Source organism: Scylla paramamosain, chromosome 10, assembly GCF_035594125.1.
Source record: "Scylla paramamosain isolate STU-SP2022 chromosome 10, ASM3559412v1, whole genome shotgun sequence".
Taxonomy (NCBI): domain Eukaryota; kingdom Metazoa; phylum Arthropoda; class Malacostraca; order Decapoda; family Portunidae; genus Scylla; species Scylla paramamosain.
In genome coordinates, this window is record NC_087160.1 from 22,044,571 (window position 1) to 22,066,931 (window position 22,361).

Genomic DNA, 22,361 nt, shown 5'->3' on the forward strand with positions numbered 1-22,361 from the left:
CGCGCCGAAACATTCATAAATACACAATATAAAGAAAAATAAATAAAGATATAATAATTATTCTGTTGTATTTATATTTTTAGCTTGCGAATTACTCCAAATATTTCATAATAATCTATTTTGTACGATAATATACCTGCGTAATTAGTCGAAGGTAGACAAGAAAAGACAGAAAAAAGTCAAGATTATTCAGATAACTTGAAAATATAACTCAGAATTTTATACTAAATTTTCAAAATATAGAAATATCAACTAGATAAAAAATATATATTAATAGAGACAATACATATTTTCCATGTGGTAGTCGCGAGCCAGGAGCAGCACGGGTCCCCTTTCCCACGCCGCCTCACTGTCAACATGGATAAGCCTGTGAAGCTCGCTCGTGTGAGTCTTTATTAGGGGGATGCACCTTATATCTAACAGTAAGCGAGTCATAGTGGGGACTATTAAGCCTCTGAGCGTGTTTGTGTGGCGGGAAGTGGAAGGAGGGAGGCAGGAGAGGCGAGTACTGGTGGAGGTTGTTTGTCTGCTGGCCAGGTGTGTGTGTGTGTGTGTGTTACTCGTGGCGGTGAGTACAAGGCAGCTTTAGGTGTGAGGGTTTGTGTAGGTGTAATTTGTTTGAGTGTGTGTGTGTGTGTGTGTGTGTGTGTGTGTGTGTGTGTGTGTGTGTGTGTGTGTGTGTGTGTGAAAGTGGGTGTGTGATTGTGTGTATATTATCGTGAATATTTTTTTTTTTATATAATAATAATAATAATTTCATTTGTTATAGGTAGCCTTAAAGGTGAAAATATGCGTGATATTATACGTGATACGTGATTTAATACTAATAACGAAATAAATACGCCACTAGTATATCAATTTGTGTGTGTGTGTGTGTGTGTGTGTGTGTGTGTGTGTGTGTGTGTTAGATGTGATTGATAGTGTGAGTGTGATTGTAAGATTTGGGTATGTGTGAGAGTTGTAAGGGTGTGCATGTGCTTGTGGGTGTGTGGATGTGATTATGAGAATGTCAGTGTTTTTAATGTAAGGGGTAATATCCAAGGGCAATAAAATCCATATAAAAGTAAAGGCCCACTGAGGTGCCAGTTGCTGAAGAAGAGCCAGGTAATCTAACCAATAATTAGAGAAGCATGAGTAGACATGGCTATGAAAGTGCACATCTTGGGGAGTGGGTGCGAGTGTGAGATTCCTAACCCATCACTAAAGCACCACATCCCTCACAGGTGACCAAGGTGCTCGGCCGTACCGGATCCCAGGGCCAGTGTACCCAGGTGCGCGTTGAGTTCCTGGATGAGACACACCGCTCCATCATCCGCAATGTCAAGGGACCTGTGAGGGAGGGAGACATTCTCACCCTGCTGGAGTCTGAACGTGAGGCGCGCAGATTAAGGTGATCGCCGCACCACCCGTCGCTACACAGGTGAGTCTTGGGTGGATAGGTGTGGTGTTTGGCTTAACGAGTTATTTTTTTAGCCATATGAATGTTTCTCTCTCTCTCTCTCTCTCTCTCTCTCTCTCTCTCTCTCTCTCTCTCTCTCTCTCTCTCTCTCTCCTCTCTAACCCATATCAATGTTGTGTATCTTCATTTTCACCTATGTCAATGTTTTATTTTATTTTTACCAGTATCATGGTTTTATTTTCACCATATCAGTATTTTATCTTAATTTTCACTCATATCAGTGTTTTATACTTTTACTCATATCATTGTTTTTTTTTTTTCACCCATATCAATATTTCGCTTTTATTTTCACCCACACCGATGCTGCAAGTAGTGAGATAGACAACTTGAGGGTGGCCATAGCTACTCGGCTTGTATTGTCATGAAGTATAGCAATGAGTTTTAAGTGTCATTTCATTTTGTTTCTGTATATTGGTTAGTCATGCCTTCTTGTGTTGGTGAGATGTGATGAACCTATAGGAGAGCTTTACTTCGTGTTGTTTATATACTCTTTGTGTCCATTAATGATCTTCTAAACCAAACTTCTTGTCCTATCCACTCCTATGCTGATGATACCACCCTGCACTTTTCCACGTCTTTTCATAGACGTCCAACCCTTCAGGAGGTAAACATATCACGCAGGGAAGCCACAGAACGCCTGACTTCTGATCTTTCTAAAATTTCTGATTGGGGCAGAGCAAACTTGGTATTGTTCAGTGCCTCAAAAACTCAATTCCTCCATCTATCAACTCGACACAATCTTCCAGACAACTATCCCCTCTTCTTCAATGACACTCAACTATCCCCCTCTTCTACACTGAACATCCTTGGTCTGTCCTTTACTTATAATCTGAACTGGAAACTTCACATCTCATCTCTAGCTAAAACAGCTTCTATGAAGTTAGGTGTTCTGAGACGTCTCCGCCAGTTTTTCTCACCCCCCCAGCTGCTAACTCTGTACAAGGGCCTTATCCGTCCATGTATGGAGTATGCTTCACATGTCTGGGGGGGTTCCACTCATACTGCTGTTCTAGACAGGGTGGAATCAAAAGCTTTTCGTCTCATCAACTCCTCTCCTCTAACTGACTGTCTTCAGCCTCTCTCTCACCGCCGCAATGTTGCATCTCTAGCTGTCTTCTACCGCTATTTTCATGCTAACTGCTCTTCTGATCTTGCTAACTGCATGCCTCCCCTCCTTCCGCGGCCTCGCTGCACAAGACTTTCATCTTTCTCTCACTCCTATTCTGTCCACCTCTCTAACGCAAGAGTTAACCAGTATTCTCAATCATTCATCCCTTTCTCTGGTAAACTCTGGAATTCCTTGCCTGCTTCTGTATTTCCACCTTCCTATGACTTGAATTCCTTCAAGAGGGAGGTTTCAAGACACTTATCCACCAATTTTTGACCACTGCTTTGACCCTTTTAGGGACTGGCATTTCAGTGGGCATTTTTTTTATTAGATTTTCGTTGCCCTTGGCCAGTATCCTTCCTACATAAAAAAAAAAAATAAAAAATAAAAATTCAGAGGTTTTATTGATATTTATACACAGAATTCATGAATTATATCATCTGTATATTGTATCCATTCTGAGATTTTATTGATATACCTAGAATTGATAGATTACATTATACTTTTTATTAGGTGTGGTGGAATTTAATGATGTATTTCTTCCTTTCAGGTTATCCAAGTACACATCATACATGAAACAATAAATGTTGAAAGGATGATTCCCTTTCATTAACCATTTATTTATGTTTGTATTTTGTGAATATATATGTATTAAGTTACATTTTACTGGTTTATTTTCAAATTATATATTCATCCTGAGCTTATTCAAAAAAGACCATTTTTGTTACCTACTTTTCTCACTTTGCCCAGTTATGGCATGTGATGTGGGAACTACTTAAGGTCTTCTATAATGAGATTATATATGTAATTATTTGTCCTATTGACTTGATGTATAGATACTATGACTAGATATTATGTCAACATCACAAGCAAAGAACATAAGATAAGGGAGCTACAAGAAGCTATCAGGCCTACACATGGCAGTTCCTATAAGAGAGATAATTGAGATATATTAAATGCATGCATTCACTTAGATAAGTATTCCTTGAGATTGTTTAGGGCTTTATAGGGATGAGGACCAATCATATCCAACCATGCTGTGAGAACCAGTTGTGCAGCATTCTTGCATCTCGTCACACATTGTCCTGACAGAGATAGGTTGTGTTCAGTAGCACAACACCCAACAATAATTTTAAGAGAAAAAGAAAAAGAAAGTATAGATGGCAACAAAGAACTTGAGCAACAAATGTCAAAGTTGGTGCATTGTGGAGGTGTCAATATGGCATGTGGATCACGGATTGCAATATTTCGTTGGCATTTTATTTTCCGTTTTTGTGCTTCTGCACCCAGTATATTGTAATATCAGAAGGGATTCAGGTATGGTAAATAGTCTCCTTTCTATGTCAGTTTGTATATTTACATGTTCAAAGGATAAAATATGATATGTATTACAATATTGCAGTTTTCTATTTACTGTTCAGGTGTTAGATGAAGTGTTTCATGTGATTGATTTGGTTTACTCAACTACCCTGGTGTTTAAGTATTGTATCATCACGTTACGAGTTGCACAAAGTATTGCCATTAACAGAAAACTCAAAACATGCAAATTGATATGATGCTTTCAAAAAGAATCCAGAAGGTAATTAGTGACAGGTTTGGTGTTTACAAGATATGTAGATGTAAAGCTTTTTTACAGCAGCAGCCAGGTCTTACTTGTAGAGTTCAATTTTCTCTCACATATTCTACATTTTGTGAAACATTCCACTCTGATGCTTTGTTATGGTCAGCATAGGTAGAGTCTATTTGAATGGCTGTTGCAAGATGACATGTGAACTTGTCATACTGATAACTAGCATTATACAAAGCATTGTAGTTTTTCCATGTTGACTAGCAGGATAAATAGTATTGCAGGTTTTCCATGATAACTAGCAGTATAGATAGCATTGCAGTTTTTCTATTGTAATTGGTGTATAAATAGCATTGCAATTTTTTTAAATTTCTTCACATCATACAATCTTCATTTTTAGATTGTTTTTTGTCATTGATCTCCAGGTTGTGTTGTTGCTGTGTAGAGTATTACTGAAGTTAGTGTGTTGTCATGTTGAAGTTCTTCAGACAAGGTATGAATCTTATAAATCTAGGACTCACTGCTGCAGGAGGTGTTTCTCCTGAAACCTGATGGAATTGCTCAATGTCTTGTAGTATTAAGCAAGCTGTAAGTTTGAAAAATGTGGAGCTGTTCCATTATTTCCACCCTTATATCTTTCATAATTTTCATACTCGCTTTGTCTATAGATTTACATCATGGCATTATTTAGGTTGAGATATACATTGTGCTTGATTGAGATGAAATCAAATGACCTATGTTGTTAGTCATCAGGGTATGTCCTTATAGTCATGGGGAACTTTAAAAATATAAGGTAAATGTATGTGAGGATGATAGCTGGAAATGATAAGAATGTTTCATACAAGGGCTGTCACATGTAAGCTTGATGGCTTCTTGCAGCCTCCCTTACTTTCTCATGTTTTCTAAATGTCATTTGACATCATCATGAGTGGTTTCTTATCTCTGTAAGTATTACTGGAGTAGTTGAATAATGCAGCTACTCAGGTAAGCATGATGTTCATGGTTCATGTGACTTAATTATGCATAGACAGGATATCCCAGGTTAATTTCTCATGTCTATCTTTGAAGGAGGAATTTAAAGCATCTATGGAGGAGTAGGGAATGTTGATATGTGTAGTAAGTTAGAATGGTAGAATGTAACGCTGTTAGATTATTGATTTCCTGTGTAGAACGTGATGGCAGAAAAAGGGACATGGAAGAGTAAAGTGATGCTGAAGATGTAGGTGGACCTGGTACCCTCATAATATGGAAGGACAGTGTATTGAGAGTGATTTTGACTAATATTTGAGTGAGAATTGAGATGAGTAATGTTAGTGCAGCAGACTAGAAACAGGAAACTTGGCAGATCTTTGATGAGTGACAAAGAGCAACTATCAGATAGGATTATGAATTACGTGAAGCATTTTATCACCAGCAAACACTGATGGTTAAGGAGAAAATGAAGAGACAGGTAAAGGGTAGTCATGTGTGATGGGGAATTACTATCTTATTAGAGCAAAATCAGAACCAACATACAAAAGGGAAATATATTCGAGAATGCAAGGATGAAGAAATTTATTGCGTCATGATAAATTTCAGATGGTCACTGTGATGACAGGGAGTCAAGGTGCTAGGGTTGTAAAGTCTGCTGTAAGCTGTAGCTAATGGATCATGTCAACAGGTAAACTGAGGCAGTGTGTATAATAAAGATATATAGTGAAAAAAAAAAATGCATAGTAAAAGGATTTTATTGTTAAGGAATAGAAGATGGCAAGGAGGATACTAATTTGATTACAGCAAATTTAAGAGCTTAGCCATATTTGTGGATTTGGGTGACAGTTGAAGAATGATTTGAGCATAGGTATGTAGGTAGGTGTATATAGGTATTATAGATGAACTATGTCGTGTATAGATCTGACTTACTGCAGCCCTTCATATCTCATGTCCTTATATTCCTTTTTATTATATATAAATCAAAAGATGTGCTAAGGGATTTATGTATGATCTCTCTCTCTCTCTCTCTCTCTCTCTCTCTCTCTCTCTCTCTCTCTCTCTCTCTCTCGGCGAGAACTGAGAAGAGTGATGAAGCTTAGGAAGTGAGTGTATTCGTGTGTAGGTCTTGAAGAATCATTAACTGCCTTGTTCCTGTGTTCTACGTATTTGCTCTGTCCATTTCAGTTTCCAGCAGATGGCACACGACAGCTACAGTGAGGCAGTCTACAGTGGTAAGTAATCCGTGTTTGTTTTCAATCATCATTTATTTATGTAGGAATGAATACCCACAGTACACATATGATCCGTATTTTGAAACGCTTGTCTCTATCAAAGGCTGCTCGTAGATAACTCGTCGCCGTTTTCATGGATCTTTTTATCTAATTGATATTACATAATATCAAATTATCACTAGGATCATGAACAATACCCTTGAAACCCTCAGTAACTTTCATTAAAACCTGGTAAAAGTAGTCGAGGTAAGACGCAGAAATGTTTGATGAGAGAGCATTGCATTTATTGCAAATATTGCATTTATTCATATGACTATATTTATATGGTTATGGGGGAGCTTCCCTCCCACACCTCCATAAAGCAGCATTTTTCAATTTTCACGAGTACTGGAAGGTACTGATAACTCAATGTTTGTAATTATACGTAACTTGACGGAAACCATGTTTCAACATTACTTAAAAAATAATAGTAAATAAAATGGATAAATTAAAAAAGGACCTACAATTGATATAACAAAGGAAGGCTTATCTCCCCTTTAAAAGAAACAAACACAGTTATGCCTTCACTCGTCGCCTCAGGAAACGGCCCTTGCACTTCACTCTAGCAAAATCTCGGCGAGTTCAGAGCGTGCCGACACTTACGGAAGTTACCCATGTCAAGCGTTTTCTCTTCGGCGCCTTGATTGCGGGAGGGAAGGAGAGAGGCAGCCTTGAAGGTTTATGTAGCGCTAATGCTTCTCCTCTCACCTGGTGGCGGAGCGGAGCATCGCCCCACCACTACTCAGTCCACTCCCGCCCACTTCGTCCCCCTCCTGCACGCCGGCTCGGACTTCTCCAGCACTACCACACTACCCAACCGCGTGAGCCTCGCTTCACCACCACGTCCCTGCGTCTCGCTAACGATCAGGCTTGAGTTGAGAGACATGATGAAAAGAAGATATGAGAAGTATACCTACCTTCCTACAGACCTCGAAAGATTACACAGAGAATTGTATCCCTAAATACTTCGCTAATCAACATAATGTCCTTGACCTACGTTACGTCTCGGTGATAATAATAAAAAAATACCAGTAATAATAATAATAATGATGATCATGACGATAATGATAATCGTTAAACATTCGCGCGTCTGTGGAGGATTGCAGTGCGTCTATTGGAGGTTGACAGAACGGCATAATACAAGGAAACACGTGTCATGTGTGCCAAAGTACAGCCAGAGGCGTTGTTTCTTGGGTCGAAGTCAAGAGCAGGGAACGGGAGTCGGAGGGGCGGGTCTGGGAGGCTCAGTGCAGCGCCCTCATCCGCTCGGGGCCACGTCTTCCACCGCCCACCTTACCTACCTGCCCCGCCCGGCCGCCATTCACTCCAGTGAGATGGGGGATGGGGATAGGGAGGCGGTGAATGAAAGGAGATGAAATAAAGTTAAAACACTAATAAACCAATGAAGACAGGACGTCAAACACATGTGAGTAAGTGTCGCGGACGTGACAGGAGGGATGCATGGCGAGGCGGGGTCAGTCAAGCGGTCAGTACCCTCTTGAAACGCATGGCGGCCTCGGTAATGACAGGGCAGCGTGGTTTTGTTTGCTTAAGATTCGTCTCACCTGTCAGCACCTTCACACCTGAGAAGATGGATGGGACCACACAAGTTGAGGCTGACCAGAGAGGCAATTTTATTTCCAGTATTTCGCCCGTTTTTCACAATTGTTGGTTCTCTTGTAAACTTGTTGGGTTCATGAATGGATTTTCATGGAATTTCACGTGCCCAGAGAGTGTTTATGGTATAATGGGACTCATCACTAAAGTAATTTATGTATTTTTATGAAGAGTGACTTGATTTTAATGATAGGAAGATGAAACACGACCTACATAGACGGCAATAGCACGACCCCCAGTCCCCCCAACCTTTGGAATTTGACTGTGGCCAGGAACAAATATTTTTCCATAGCATTTCGTTCCTTTTCCAGCATCTCTCTCTCTCTCTCTCTCTCTCTCTCTCTCTCTCTCTCTCTCTCTCTCTCTCTCTCTCTCTCTCTCTCTCTCTCTCTCTCTCTCTCTCTCTCTCTCTCCGTGTTCTAAGAGTACATACACGAAGGTAAATCTGGGCTGTAGAATTTGAAAACACAGGTAACTTAGCGAAAAATTTCCAGCCAGGTGGTGCGCGTAGGTATTTCTCTCTCACCTCTCGGGCAAGAGAGAGAGAGAGAGAGAGAGAGAGAGAATTATGCTAGTATTATATCAGTCTCTTTGCTTTTCACTTTCTTAGACAAAATACAACCAAAAGTATATATCACATGACTTTTGTTTAGTTCACTTGTGACGATTAGCCTATTATCCATTACCTTATCCTCGACTGCTCCTAACAAGCTCCCTTGGAAGATTAAAATGTTTTCAAGGATCTTTTCATGATTCTAGGGATAGTTTACCTAGGGTTCGGCACCAGTAACAGAATAAAAAAAAGTGAGCCAGACTAATAACTTCCGTACTTTTTGGAAATAGTATCAGTGAGAGAGCAAAGCGTTTCAGAATACTGGCCTTAAAATGACAGTTGGTTGATATTGTTTCGTTGTGAGAGTAGGCAATGCGTGGAATGTTGTTTTGGTGTTACTCATCGTCGTCATCATCAGCTTCTTCTTCTTCTTCTTCTTCTTCTTCTTCTTCTTCTTCTTTTTTTTTTTTCTTCTTCTTCTTCATAAAATGTGCCTATTGTAATTCTTGTTTTCCTGCGCCCTGGCTTTCTCTAATGCTCAGCCTCAAAAAAAAAAAAAAAATAAATGAATAAATAACTAAAATAAGATAGAATGCTTTGGTGGCACGGTAGAAGAAAGCATACGCCTTTCTTTCTTTCATTCATTATTACTTCAGCATCAGTCATCGTTGAAATGTTACTCATTCATGCACGATATACCTTACTCTCAAGATTGGCAGTAAAATATGGAATGGTGATCAGATAGCAACAGTAAACTAAAAGAGAAAAAGAAAAAATAAGGAGAGAAAAAGGTCCTACCGCGTCCTTTTCACTCCAACGTGAATGAAAAACCAAGAAAGAAATACAGGATTCGGAAACATGTGGCAACTTTGAAAAGGATGCTTCCCTCCCCCTCACCCCAGACCAATTTGTAAGTTTGGTCAAGATTAGTGCCGCCTGTCAGCGCCTTCACACCTTGGACTGAGTTATGGGCCCACACACGTTGAGGTCTGCCTGGTGGGAGGAGCTAAGCGGACACAGGAGGGGCGAAGGGATGGAGGGAAAGGAGGCAGTCGCCAGTACGTTAATAAGTCAAATGTGTTCTAAACGATATTCGCAGTCACTAAACGCTAAAATCATTACTAGTGCTGGACAAGAAGAACTTTTTAAGTGCACAGGTGATGAGTTTACTAAAAAGGACTAGTTTGCGATGTTTATTGGTGCATGTTAGGTTGAGTGGAGAAGAGAGTCGGAGGAGGAGTCTGGAAGAGAGTGAGAGGTGGGTGGAGTCAGCAGCGGCCGGTGTTGGTGTGTGTGTCTTGTTTTTCCTGGTTGGTGATGCTCTTCTCCCTCAGTATGCGAATACTATGGGGGTCGTTTCCTACTGAGTCAGCGTGCTGGAGCTGTGACGGCGAGGCGAGGTAGTAGGTGGACAAGCAAACGGCAGGATGAGAAAAAGTCAAGAGAAGATAAAGCCTGAAGAATGAATGGATCACGGGCAATGAACGCGATGAAAATATTTGCGAATTGTATGAATGATGGTAGAGGAAGAAGGGAGGAGAGGACAGGGGGAGAGAGGGAGAAAGAGAGAGAGAGAGAAGAGAGGGGTGAGGGAAGGAAGGAGGGAGGAGGAGAGGCCTTGCTTGGAGGAAAGTTAATGTATCGAGTGTGTGTGAGCAAGCGAGCACAAATGGGAGAAAGGAAGGAAGGAAGAAAGGGCGTGACAGGCAGGAGGAGCGCCGGCAGTTCTGCGTGTGAGCCGCCTCGGCGACAGCACCGCATAATCGCGGGCGGTGCAGTGCGGGCCTCTCCCTTGCCTCGCCGCGCCGCTCCTCTCCCTTCTGCAGTAGTATTCGTGGTGACTCATGATGTCCTGTTAGCTGCTTTCACTCAGTACCTGCCACGCTCTCGTCACTTGGCTCACCTGGCTGGCTGCTCTCTTACGACGTCCCGTGTGCGTGTACGTGCGTCCGTGCGTGTTTTCTGGATGTCTGCGTCACGGAGAAAGGTTACTTATTTCATGGAGTCCTTTCACGCTACTGACTCATAATTATTTAAAAATTTTGAGCGCCATTTATTTATTTATTTTTTTATTCAAATCTTATATGCCTCTTCGTAAATCAATACAGTGGCATGCATGCTTTACCTGACACATTTTATGATACGAAAGGTGTGAAGTATACAGCCATCCAGCCAAATAACTTAACTCGCGTCTAAGGATTTTTTTCTTACATGGGATTTCATACATTATTTATTGAAAAAAGACAAGTTATTCATCAAGTAATCGTAGAAAACAAGAAGAAAACATGAAGTTGCAGGGGTGACATTAGAAAAAGCAAACATTATCTAAGAATTATTCACATGTAATAACACAGGGCTTGTCTGGTATGTGTGGGAAGAAATAAGATTTACCTCGGAAGACCTCAGGGGTGTACACGGCCTCAATTACCAGTTTTTATACAGGAACTCAATATCAGACGAAAAATTACCTAGAAAAATAAGCGAGTTGAGATGGAAGACATGTTTACTACTTGCTTGTTTACTTGATTACCTGATAATTTTGAGAGGTCCATGCCCCACAGCTTCGGTGATCCACTACTGCTTTCTCGTCCAATGTCCCACTTCATTAGGTTTAGTTATTCAGGTATGGAGTTTGAGCCTGCCCTATTGAGGTGGCTGTGGCTCCGTACCGATGGTTCATTTGGCAGGCTACTCAAGAACAGGTCCAGTCTCTCCTTGAATTTTGCAACAGAACAGTCTGTCAGATTCTCCAAATCTTTTGGAAGAAAGCTGAAAATTTTGGGATCTTTGACGGTGAAGGCAAGTTGTGTTTTGCCTTTGTGGGATGCCTGGGTGGGAAGTAACATCCTCTTGCACTGCCTTCCTGTCCTGTCATTATAATGTATGAAAAGACAATATTTTGAAACGTTTAGGGTTCTTATTAAGACAATTTTTCAAAGGCCACAGGTATGATTGGTCGGATTCTGTTGGGTATTCTTCCTGTTAATGAACAAAATATGTATTACACTATGAAAACATCTAAACATAAGAAAATGAGGGCAGAAGCTACAAGAAGCCGTCAAGCCTACACGTGGCAGCCCCTGAATGGAACATGTCTACTTGCTGCATATTTACTACGAAGAATCATAAAAAAAAAAATCATTGAAAATCCCTATAATCCTACAATAGTCTTGTTTATATCGAATGTGGCACCTTGACGATGAATTAACGATACAAATAACCTTAAAAAAACAGTAGCTGTTTATGATATTCGGATAAATTGATAGGTAAACTAATTGATAAGACTAAGATAAACTAATGAGTGGACGAACAAGTGAATGAGATATGTTTCAAATGACCTAAACATCACATTTCGACACCAAAATCATTTCCATCGTTACCAGCAACAAGAGAAGGGATGGGTGAAGTAAGGGCAGGATTAGAGGGTGTGAGTGGATAGAGGCAGTGGGAGGAAGATGAATTAAGCAGGTGATAGTTGGCAGATAATGATGGAATGTGGGAAATGGTGATGTAGTGGAGGCTACGTGGGAATCTGTGGCTTATCAAGTGCTTCTGTGACAGGAAGAACCACACGGAAATAGCAGAGGAATGATGGAAGAGATGTAGAGACGCGAAGAACAAAATTATCTGATACGCATATAACAAAATAATGATGGAAATAATGAAGAGACGGGAAGAATTATGCGAAAATAACAAGAAAATGATGTGGAGACGAGATAAATGATAAATGAATAAGAAAATAATGATGAAAGTGATATAAAGATGGGAAGAATAACATGCAAATAATAAGGAAAGTAGTGAAATTGATGTACAGAGGGAAATAATGGTAAAATAATGATGGAAACAATGAAGAGACGGGAATAATGAAATGGAAATAACAAAATAATGATGAAAATAATGAAGAGACGGGAAGAATGACACGCGAATAACAAGGGCAATGATAAAAATATCATGTAGACATGGGAAGAATGACGCGAAAATAGAAAGAAAATCATGAAAATAAAATGAAAAGACCGGAGAAATGACACGACGATAAGAAGAAAATACTAAAAATAACGCAGAGACGGGAAGAATGGCACGAAAGAAGCAAGGGGAATGGTGAAGGTGGTGTAGAGTGATGGATGAGGAGCAGCGGGATAACTTTGACATAAACACAAGGGATAATACAACCAAACATTTTCGAATCTTATCTCGACATATTATATAACATCCGTGAGGGTGATTATTGCGTTTTTCAGGTGTGTCTTCATATTTTACCGACAGCTGAACACAAATTCTGAAAAAAAAATGAAGATGAAAAAGAAAATTACCCTGGAAAATTATCCTGGCAAGAGACTAAGCATTTCAGAATATTGACCCTAAGAATTTAAATAACATGTACAGCAACACGAGATGAATTAACCCTTTCACAGAAGTATTGCAGGAATTTTTTTTTTAAGTATCTACAATAAAGGGCATGAAAAAGAATAGATTTTGCAGTTTCCACCCAGTTTAAAGACTGGAGGTGGCTATCGAACAAGTAAAGATGTCTCAGAGTGATTAATAATTAAGGAAAGGTGCACCACATTGCAGTCAAGGGGTTAATGTATAGAAGTACTGATGTGACGAAGGTGGACCGTTAGCTTTGTTCTACCTGAGGAAGGACAAGCAGCAATCTCACCTTTATCCCTTTTATTTCTGTGGTCGTCTTTCGCGAATATTTAGAGCAGTGCAAAAGAGAGAGAAAAAAAAAAATAGATAAATAAGTGAACAAACTGATATATAAACAATAATATAAGATAAAAATGAATTGATAAATAAATAAATAAATAAATAAATAAATAAATAAGTAAACGAATAAATAAATGAAATAAGTAGTTTACATGGACACAGAAACGCTAGTCTTTTCTGTGTAGGTTACAGAGGTATTTGGGAGACTGTAGTGATAAAAATAGTCTAAAAAGTAGTAATTCCGAGGAAAAAAAATCTAGTGAAGCAGTGAAGGGAATTAAACAGGAGAAACCTTATAAATGGGGAGGCGGAAAAAATGACACGAAAATACCAAGAGGAATGATGGAAGTGATGCAGAGACAAAAAAAAAAAAAAAAAAAAAAATTAAAATAGCATATAACAACTTATAAGCAGTTAATATATAGCAATTTAATCTAATAGTTGTACTTCTTCAGTTTAATAAATGACAATTTTTACTCTCCTTTCTGTGGTGGGAGAAGAAAAAATACACAAAGAGGTATAAGGTCAAATAATACACATCAACAGAAACAAAGCAAGAATAAAAACTAAAAAAAAAAAAAAAAAAAAAACAGAAGGGTGTAACAAATCGAGATGTACGCTTTTTCTTTCTACGAGGAAATGCAAGAATGCCACAACGTTCATCCCTAACCCTCACACGCGTCTCACGACCTTGTAGTGGCACCATAACTCAATACCCAGCACTGTGAGGGCGAGAGAAACATTGCGAACATCCAAACCAATCACTGACCTTTCTTGGCGCATACGTAAGGGGGGCGCGGGGCAGGACGCGGCAGGGAGGGGCAGGAGGAGGCAGGGCGGGACTCATTACGTAACACGAAGGTCACAGGGGTTCCGCAGTGTGAGAGAGAAGGCCACACGCCCTTCCTCGCCCCATATAACTGTCAGGGGAGATGAGGAGATGGACGATTGAGAAAGTGAGTAGATTGGTCACCACTTAAGTACGGGTGAGGTGTTGGGAGGGGGAGAAGGAAGCTATGTTTAGAATATGACCATGTGTGTGTGTGTGTGTGTGTGTGTGTGTGTGTGTACGTGCATCTCATCAGCTTCCATTGCCTTGCTTATTTCGCTGAGATGATGAAACGAGGGTTGAATACGCTAATGACACCTCGCCCGGTTCCGCAGGTCAACGCTGGGAGGCAAACAAGGGATCCTAATTGCAGGGTCTTTTAAGTCAATTGTGTGGAATGAGAGCAAACCAGTATTATCCGGTTGTGCTGTCCCATGCTGTGTTGTGCAAGAGAGAGAGAGAGAGAGAGAGAGAGAGAGAGAGAGAGAGAGAGAGAGAGAGAGAGAGAGAGAGAGACCCAATTCAAACGCAGTTATTCAGTTAGCACGCACCAATAAGATAATAATAATCACAATAATCATAACAACAACAACAACAACAACAACAACAACAACAACAATAACAATGACAGCAACAACAACAACAACAACAACAACAACAACAACAACAACAACAACAACAACAATAACAACTACTGCTACAATGACAACAACAACAACAACAACAACAACAACAACAACAACAACAACTATAATAGTAAGAAGAATAACATTAGTAGTAATAGTAGTAGTAGTAGTAGTAATAATAATAATAATAATAATAATGATAATAATAATAATGATAATAATAATAATAATAATAATAATAATAATAATAATAATAATAATAATAATAATAATAATGAGTGAACTACCAACAAAAAAAAAAAAAATACATTGTCACAAACACAACACTCGAGTCTCTTACACACAGACACACAAACAAAGCTCCCAAAATAGACCTAAGACCCACAAAAACATTAGGAAGATATGGAGGTGAGCGGATGGTCGAAGCAGTCATTTACAAAAATCGACTAACCTTCGACACTAACTTCCACTGTGTTTAGCGCCTTGCCTCAGTGTTAGCTGTTCTGATGTGACGAGGGTCTACCACGCCTCGGGTTTCGTAAGGAGATTGTCAGCAGATAAGGGAGCTTAAGACTGAAGGGAAATATTGAAAGTTACACGACTTTTTAAGTAAGCAAATATTCAGCAACTCATTTTTCATGCAAGAGGGGCATTGTTCGAAAGACAACAAAAGGAAGAAAAACTTAAAAAAAAAAAAAGCCCCACTGAGGTGCCATTCCCCAATAGAGCCAAAAAGACTGTTCATGACTGGATGATGTGTCTTGACACCTCCCTCTAGAAAGAGTTAAAGTCATAGGAAGGGGGAAATACAAAAGCAGGCAATAACAATATTATGCAAGCAGAATTTGACAGACAATTGCCTGCCAGCCGTTGTCTGTCGAGTCGCAATTCTCTAAGTCAGGGGTTCCCAACTTCGGGTACATGTACCCCCATTGGTACATTTGCACTTTTTTAGGGGGTACATTGGGTTTCAGAGAATAACCACTATTGTACAATACATGGTGTTGTAATCTGCAGTTCGACTGCACAATGATTTTTTTGTTTTCTAATTTTCTTATTGTAGTAAGCAAAACTTTTATTTAAATTATATCAAGAGTAGAGTGAATAACATTTGGTTTTCACTATTATGGAACTTTCCTTGGCCGCAATCTGAACTAGGCCTGAAAAGATCAGGTACGGGATGTGTATAGTATTGACTTGAGACTGGCAGGCGGCACGAGCATTAGTCACTTAGTTCTGTACTGACCTAGCTAGATTATAGTGAAGGTGTGGAGACGTTACTCGTCACCGCCACTGTTGCCGTAGCTTTGTTGCAAAAAAAAAAAAAAAAAGAATATCCGAGATTATTAAAAAAAAAAAAAAAGATGTCATATGAATATCAAGCTTGTACACAAGCTGGTACATGTACTCATACTTAGGTGCACAATATCATGTACTTGTATGTTACTTGGACTCCACTTACTTGAACATTTTACAAGTACTTTCGAGTACAGTACAACTTGAAAATGTAAAAGTAAATTCTGGTGTTTGAGGAGCAATATGGGTGGAGGTGATGTAAGAGCAAGGAATTAACAAAGATGTGTCCTTTGGGAGGCCAGGTGTGTTAGGTTGGCGACATTGAGATCATGTGAGGTTTAATGCTAATCCTATTATTAATAAGCTAATAGATGTAACTGTAAGGGTTGAAACACATCTATCATGATACTCCCTCGACTGCCACTGGCAGTGAAACTGACAATTTGATTTTTTTTTTTTTTGTCCTTAATTTTTAGGAGTACATGAGAACCTATAAAAACGTACAAGGGGTACAGAGGGACAAAAGGAAGGGAACCCCTGCTCTAGGCAGATGTTAATCAGTATCGGTGTTCTCAGCGTGCCTACACCGCATTAATTCATCTTATTTTTGTCTACTTAACAAATATTTGCCAATGATATGAAGTTCATAGATGAATGTACAAAATCTCATATAAAACAACAACACAAATATATGAAATGGAGTCTGCTTCATAATGGATGAAGTAACAATTAAGTGGTATTCAATTTCATAAAATTTACATAAATACTTGGAGTTTTGAAGAGCCGATGCAAGATCTTTTACTCCCTTTTTGAATAATATGTAGTTGCTTGTTTTAATCAGTATCTTTTTTTATTCAACAGGAAGCAATTGAACAACTTGGGTTCTGAATATAAAATGTATTTAGAATAAAACTGCTTTACTACTTCTGGTGTAGTGAAAACGATTTACTAATTTGAATATTTCGTTGCCTGAGTAGTTTGTAAAGATTCTATAAGTCAGTATTAATGAAAAATATTTATATACAATATGTTGATTCAAATTTTAACATTATTATGGATAAAATTATTTCAGTTACTGAATCACTTCTCCCTAGGATAAATCCGTCTGATTATCTTATTATGTGCTGCAGTTAACCTCTATACATCATGGCCATATGCTTGCCTAACCAGGTAGACAACAGGCCAAGTGAGGCTAACATACAACATGGTGAGTGCTGATCCATCCTTCTGTTGTAGGATTGTACCATATTCTGTACATGATTCTCCAAACTTTTTATGTTTTTTTTTTTTTTTTTGTTGTTGTTGTTACATACCTCTTCTGTATGATTTTTTTTAGAATTTAGATACTCATCTATTCTAACCCAAAGAAATTTTGCATGACTTACTTGGCTTAATATTTCGCTCTCCAGCTGCAATGGAGGCAAATGGTTTCTTGATCGCAAACTTTTTGTATTTTTTTTCTGATTCCAAACCTTAAAAAATAAATAAATAAATAAACAAATAAAAAATAATTCCCAAAATTTTAATTGATAATGTACTTTGTATGTTCTTTGCTTAAAGAATTGTCCTTATGTTTTGTGTTCATAGGAACGGTGTGAAGCTAATGATATTTAATTTTAACCATATTTCACATATAAAGAAAGTCACAAAGTAAAATACCACGCTTTACTGGTTGACATAAACTTTCTATATACATACTTTACTTGTACATTTCATGATTGAAAATTCTGACCTAACCAAACCTAACCCAACCAGACTTAGCAATCGGGTGAAACGTAAATGTAATTTCAATATCATCCAGAGCTTCTCTGACTTGTCCACGAGCCAGGCAGCGCAGAACATCACAAGGGAGAGGGTCCGGTCTGATATTGTGCAATGCTGACCCTCCGCCACTTAGCTGAGCGTTGCGTCATGTGTGGAGCATGGTGAGGTCTTTGGAAATTGTTGTGTTGTTATTCCTAACACGCTTGGTTGCTGGTTGCGATACTGCTGTTTTTTGTTATTGTTGGTGGTGATGGTGATTATGTTGTGGGTAGTGGTGGTGGAAGTGTTGCTGTTATTGTTGTTGGCGGTGGTGGTGGTGGTGGTGGTGGTGGTGGTGGTGGTGGTATTATTTTTTTTTATGTAATTATGATAATGATGGGTATTTTATTATTATACTTTTCTTGTATTATTTTTTATCATCTTTCCTTTAATAAAATTCTGTTTGATAAAATTAAGTTAAAGTAGAAAAGGGAAGGAAAAGGAAAGCGAGGGTAGAATGTAATATGAACAGCTCTCAGTTATGTTAACTATTTCCTGTACCATAAAAAAAAAAAATAAATAAAAGAAAAGAAACGGGAAGAAAGACAAGAAAGAAGTCCAAAATCAGTTGATTAAAAAAAAAAAAAAGGAAAAGGAAGGCGGGATGGACTGTAATGATAATCACTTCTCTGTTATGATAATTATTTCGTGTACAATACAAAAAAAAGAAAAGAAAAGAAACTGGAAGAAATACAAGAAAAAAATGATAAGACAACCAGTGCATTAATCCAAGCCTCCCTCATCTATATGTAGAGTGACTAGCTTGCGCAATATAACCTCGTTGTTGTACCAAACAGAGATGAATCAGCCTTTGATGTTGCCCTCCGTGCACAACACACACACACACACACACACACACACACACACACACACACACACAGCTCCTACCTTATGTAACGCCATCCATGGCGTTACATGGAGGTGCAGACACTCCCGAACGCGTCACCGATGAGGAACCGTTCAGGTAACCCTGCGCCTGGTGCTACACAACGCTCATTCCCGTATTCAGAAACGCTTCATTCTCTCACCATGACTATTTTCAAAGACCACAGAGATGAATAGTCAGATTCCCAGGAGTGTTTTTCCTGTTGATAATGCAAAAATTTTCTTAATCTGTCACTAGAACCATATAAAGGAGATTATGTTCCTTAATCATCACTCACATAGGGTCAACTTGCCAGAAGGAAGAGGAACGAGGAGGGAAAGGTAGGAAACGGAGAGGTAAGGGAGATCACAGGAGGCTAAAGGTGTACATAATTCCTTCCCAATCACTCTCTATATGTACAGCTGGCCAAAGAAATCATGTTTTACTTTAAAATATGAATCATTACCTTTTGGTGCGATTGTAGAATTTAATAGTCTATAAAGTGTAGTAAGTATGTAATTACGATGTTATAGCAGTATAATTATTTTTTCTTTCCTTCTCACAAAAATAACGAGAGAGCGTATTTAAAGTGCTTAGTTCTCTTCCTGCTTGCTTTTCTTGTGCGCCCTTTTCTTCTTCGCCGTCCTTCTTGTTTTCGTGCTTTTTTGTCTTCATCGTTTTGATTGTTATTTTAGTTTTTGTCCTCGTCTTTGTTCACGCCCTCCTCCTCCACCTCCTTGCTCACGTCCTCTTGCTCCACGCTCTTTTCTTCTTCTTCTTCTTCTTCTTCTTCTTCTTATTCACCTCATCCTTAGCGGTTTACACTTCTCACAGGTAACCTTCCCTTCCCTACTTATCCATTACAACTCCTCCTCTACTAGACCATCATTCGTATTTTCGTGTACCTCCCTTTCCCTCCATGTACCTTCCCCTGTCCCCTCTTGCCACCACCTCGAGCCCCTGCAGCGTCACGGTCACCAGGGAACCATTATATATAACCTACCATTACAGTGAATTATAACAGAAGAGCTCTATAGGTAGTCATGATGGCACTTCCTGTCTCACGTTTTTCGGGAGTGCATGCGGGTGAAGTAACGAGGATCTGTATGAAAAAGGAAATATACTTAGCGTGAGAAGAAGCTGTGCATGTGATAAAGATCGTGTGCTGCTGCATTACATTGTTTAAAAAAGGAATGCTGGATCTTGGTTTCCGTGTGGATCTCAAGGTCTCCTGCTTGAAATGGATGGCGAGCAAGTGTTTTTTTTTTTTTTTTTTTTGTCGCGAAGGTGTGGCTGGTTCAAGGCGCTTCATTAGTTTATACTGTGGTAGTGGGAGTGGTAGTAGTAGTAGTAGTAGTAGTAGTGGTGAAAGAGGTAGACTACGTATACTTCCTTGTCTCTCTCCTAATACTTTCAGAGGAAGAATTTCACAAACTGCATTGTTTTTTAGGCGGCATGAGTCTGAGTCTCCCTCCACTCTAGCCTTCATATCCTTGCAAGTATTATCGTGAGTGCCTGCAAGTCTTTTATAAACACAGTGGTCAACTAACACGTAAGAACATAAGAACACAAGAAAATATGGCAAGTTGCAAGAAGCTGTCAAGTCTACATGCGGCAGTGCCTGCATGAAACATACCTACCTTTTTCCAACTATCCTCCTCATCCATAAATAAATCTAATCTTTTTTTAAAGTTTCCTAATGATTCAGCACCAACAATCTGATTACTGAGATTATTCCATTCATCTATCACTGTATTTGAGATCCGATTCCTTCCTGTCTCTTTTTAAAATCTAACAATAAGAAACTTGAACTCATCATTGCTTGTCTTATCCTGCTTACTGACCCTGAGGATTTTGCTTATGTCACCTTTGTTTTGTCCTCTGTACTACTTAACGACTACAAGTGATTGATGCTTGGCTCTGACTCTCGTGCCGTATTCAGTAAAGTTTTGCTTTTTTTCACTACGACTATTTTTAAAGGCCACAGAGATAATTAGCAAGGTTTTCAAGAGCATTTCTCCCGTGATTAATATAGAAATCTTATTAATCTGTCACTATATATATATATATATATATATATATATATATATATATATATATATATATATATATATATATATATATATATATATATATATATATATATATATATATATATATATATATATATATATATATATATATATATATATATATATAAACACTCTTATAAACCAGTATAATCTCGTCTAGAGCCTTTTGAAAGTAGTGGAGGTGCGGACAGAAGCGTTTCAGAATATGGCTTTTTGTCCAAGTCTCGTCAGTGGCACAGATGCTTTTATTGTTCTCAAGTGGCACAAAAATAACCCCATGTCGCCCTAATATCCTGCATTCCTGTGTGGCTGGGTCAAGTGGTGCGACGGGGAGCTGTTTGGGTCCTCAAGCACGCCCGCGCCAAACACCTACGAGGCCAAAAAATAGCCAGGAGGGAAGAGGCTCATAGTTACGGCTACTACAGCCTTAAAACACTCTTGCTGCTACCGTCGTTCTTTGTTAATATTCAAGGTTGTATCAAAAATTGTTTGCACACACATACACACGCACACACTAAGAAACTAGGAGGTTAATCTTGTAATTTCTAAGCTACAGAACTATATATTTAAGAGGCTAGTGCATAGATGTGTAAAAGTTGTGGATAACTGTGGGAAAATTTGTCTGGCAGTGAAACACACACACACACACACACACTAAGAGACTAGGAGGGTTATGTTGTCATTTCTAAGCTACAGAACTATTTAAGAGACTAGTGAAAAAAAGTGTTTAAAAGATGTAGGTGATTATGAGTAAATTTGTCTGGTAGTGAAATGGTTAAAAGATGAACAAACAGAGAAACAAAGGAGCAGGTCAGAAAGGGTAACTAATGACATCATGAATCACGTATCTATGAATATATTGAATATTTAGGAACCATGTTCTCAAAAGTCTTAACGTTTAATTTCAACAGTGTACTTTTAACAAGCTCTTAGTGGAGGGGATGTTTTTATAAGGATGCTCTCATAATTCTTGTGATAGATCAACAAGAATTCCGCATCACCAGTGAGAAAAAAAAACACCCATGAGAACACGACTAATTGTCTCTGTGACCCTTGAAAACAGTGGCGATGAGAGAACAAGACGTATTAAACTGTTTTTTCCGCTATGGTCGTTTCTTGTTAACATAAAAGTCACTGTAATGCATTGTTTAGGTGGACATGAAGAAAAAAATAAAAGAAAAAAAAACATGTGAATAGGAATTTCATCTTTGCTAAGCTACATAAGTACGTATTTTGGAGACTGTAATAAGAAAAAAAAAGTCTTTTAAAAGTTGTAGAAGATTATAGGAGAGACTGATAACCAGTGAAAGTTTTACAAGGCTTATTTTAGTGACTGTAGCATGAAAATAAGTCTTAAAAGTTATACATGACCATGGGAAAAATCGACAAGCAGTGAAAGGATTGAAATACTCGCACGGGACCTGATTAAAGAAAACGGGAAAGGCGGTGACCCTATTTTTATGTCTTGCGGCGTGAATGGTTCCTATCAAAGTGGCCCAAACAGACCCACGTCGCCACAGAGGCCTTCTTTTGGGATATGGCCGGGATCACGGGAGCACCGGGGTTGGGGGAACGCCACGAGGCATTTCTATGAATATTCTGAACACGTCCGC

At 38.9% G+C, this 22,361-nt stretch overlaps 1 long non-coding RNA gene across 1 annotated transcript in view; it reads left to right on the top strand.

Annotated features, from left to right (window-relative positions):
• The first annotated feature begins 1,385 nt into the window (after positions 1–1,385).
• LOC135104356 (uncharacterized) overlaps positions 1,386–22,361 on the top strand; it is a 33,741-nt gene continuing 12,765 nt past the window's right edge. Inside the window, exons 1-2 of the long non-coding RNA XR_010270416.1 lie at positions 1,386–1,420; positions 3,118–6,338. This is a non-coding gene — a long non-coding RNA (uncharacterized LOC135104356). The remainder of the gene's footprint in view (positions 1,421–3,117; positions 6,339–22,361) is intronic.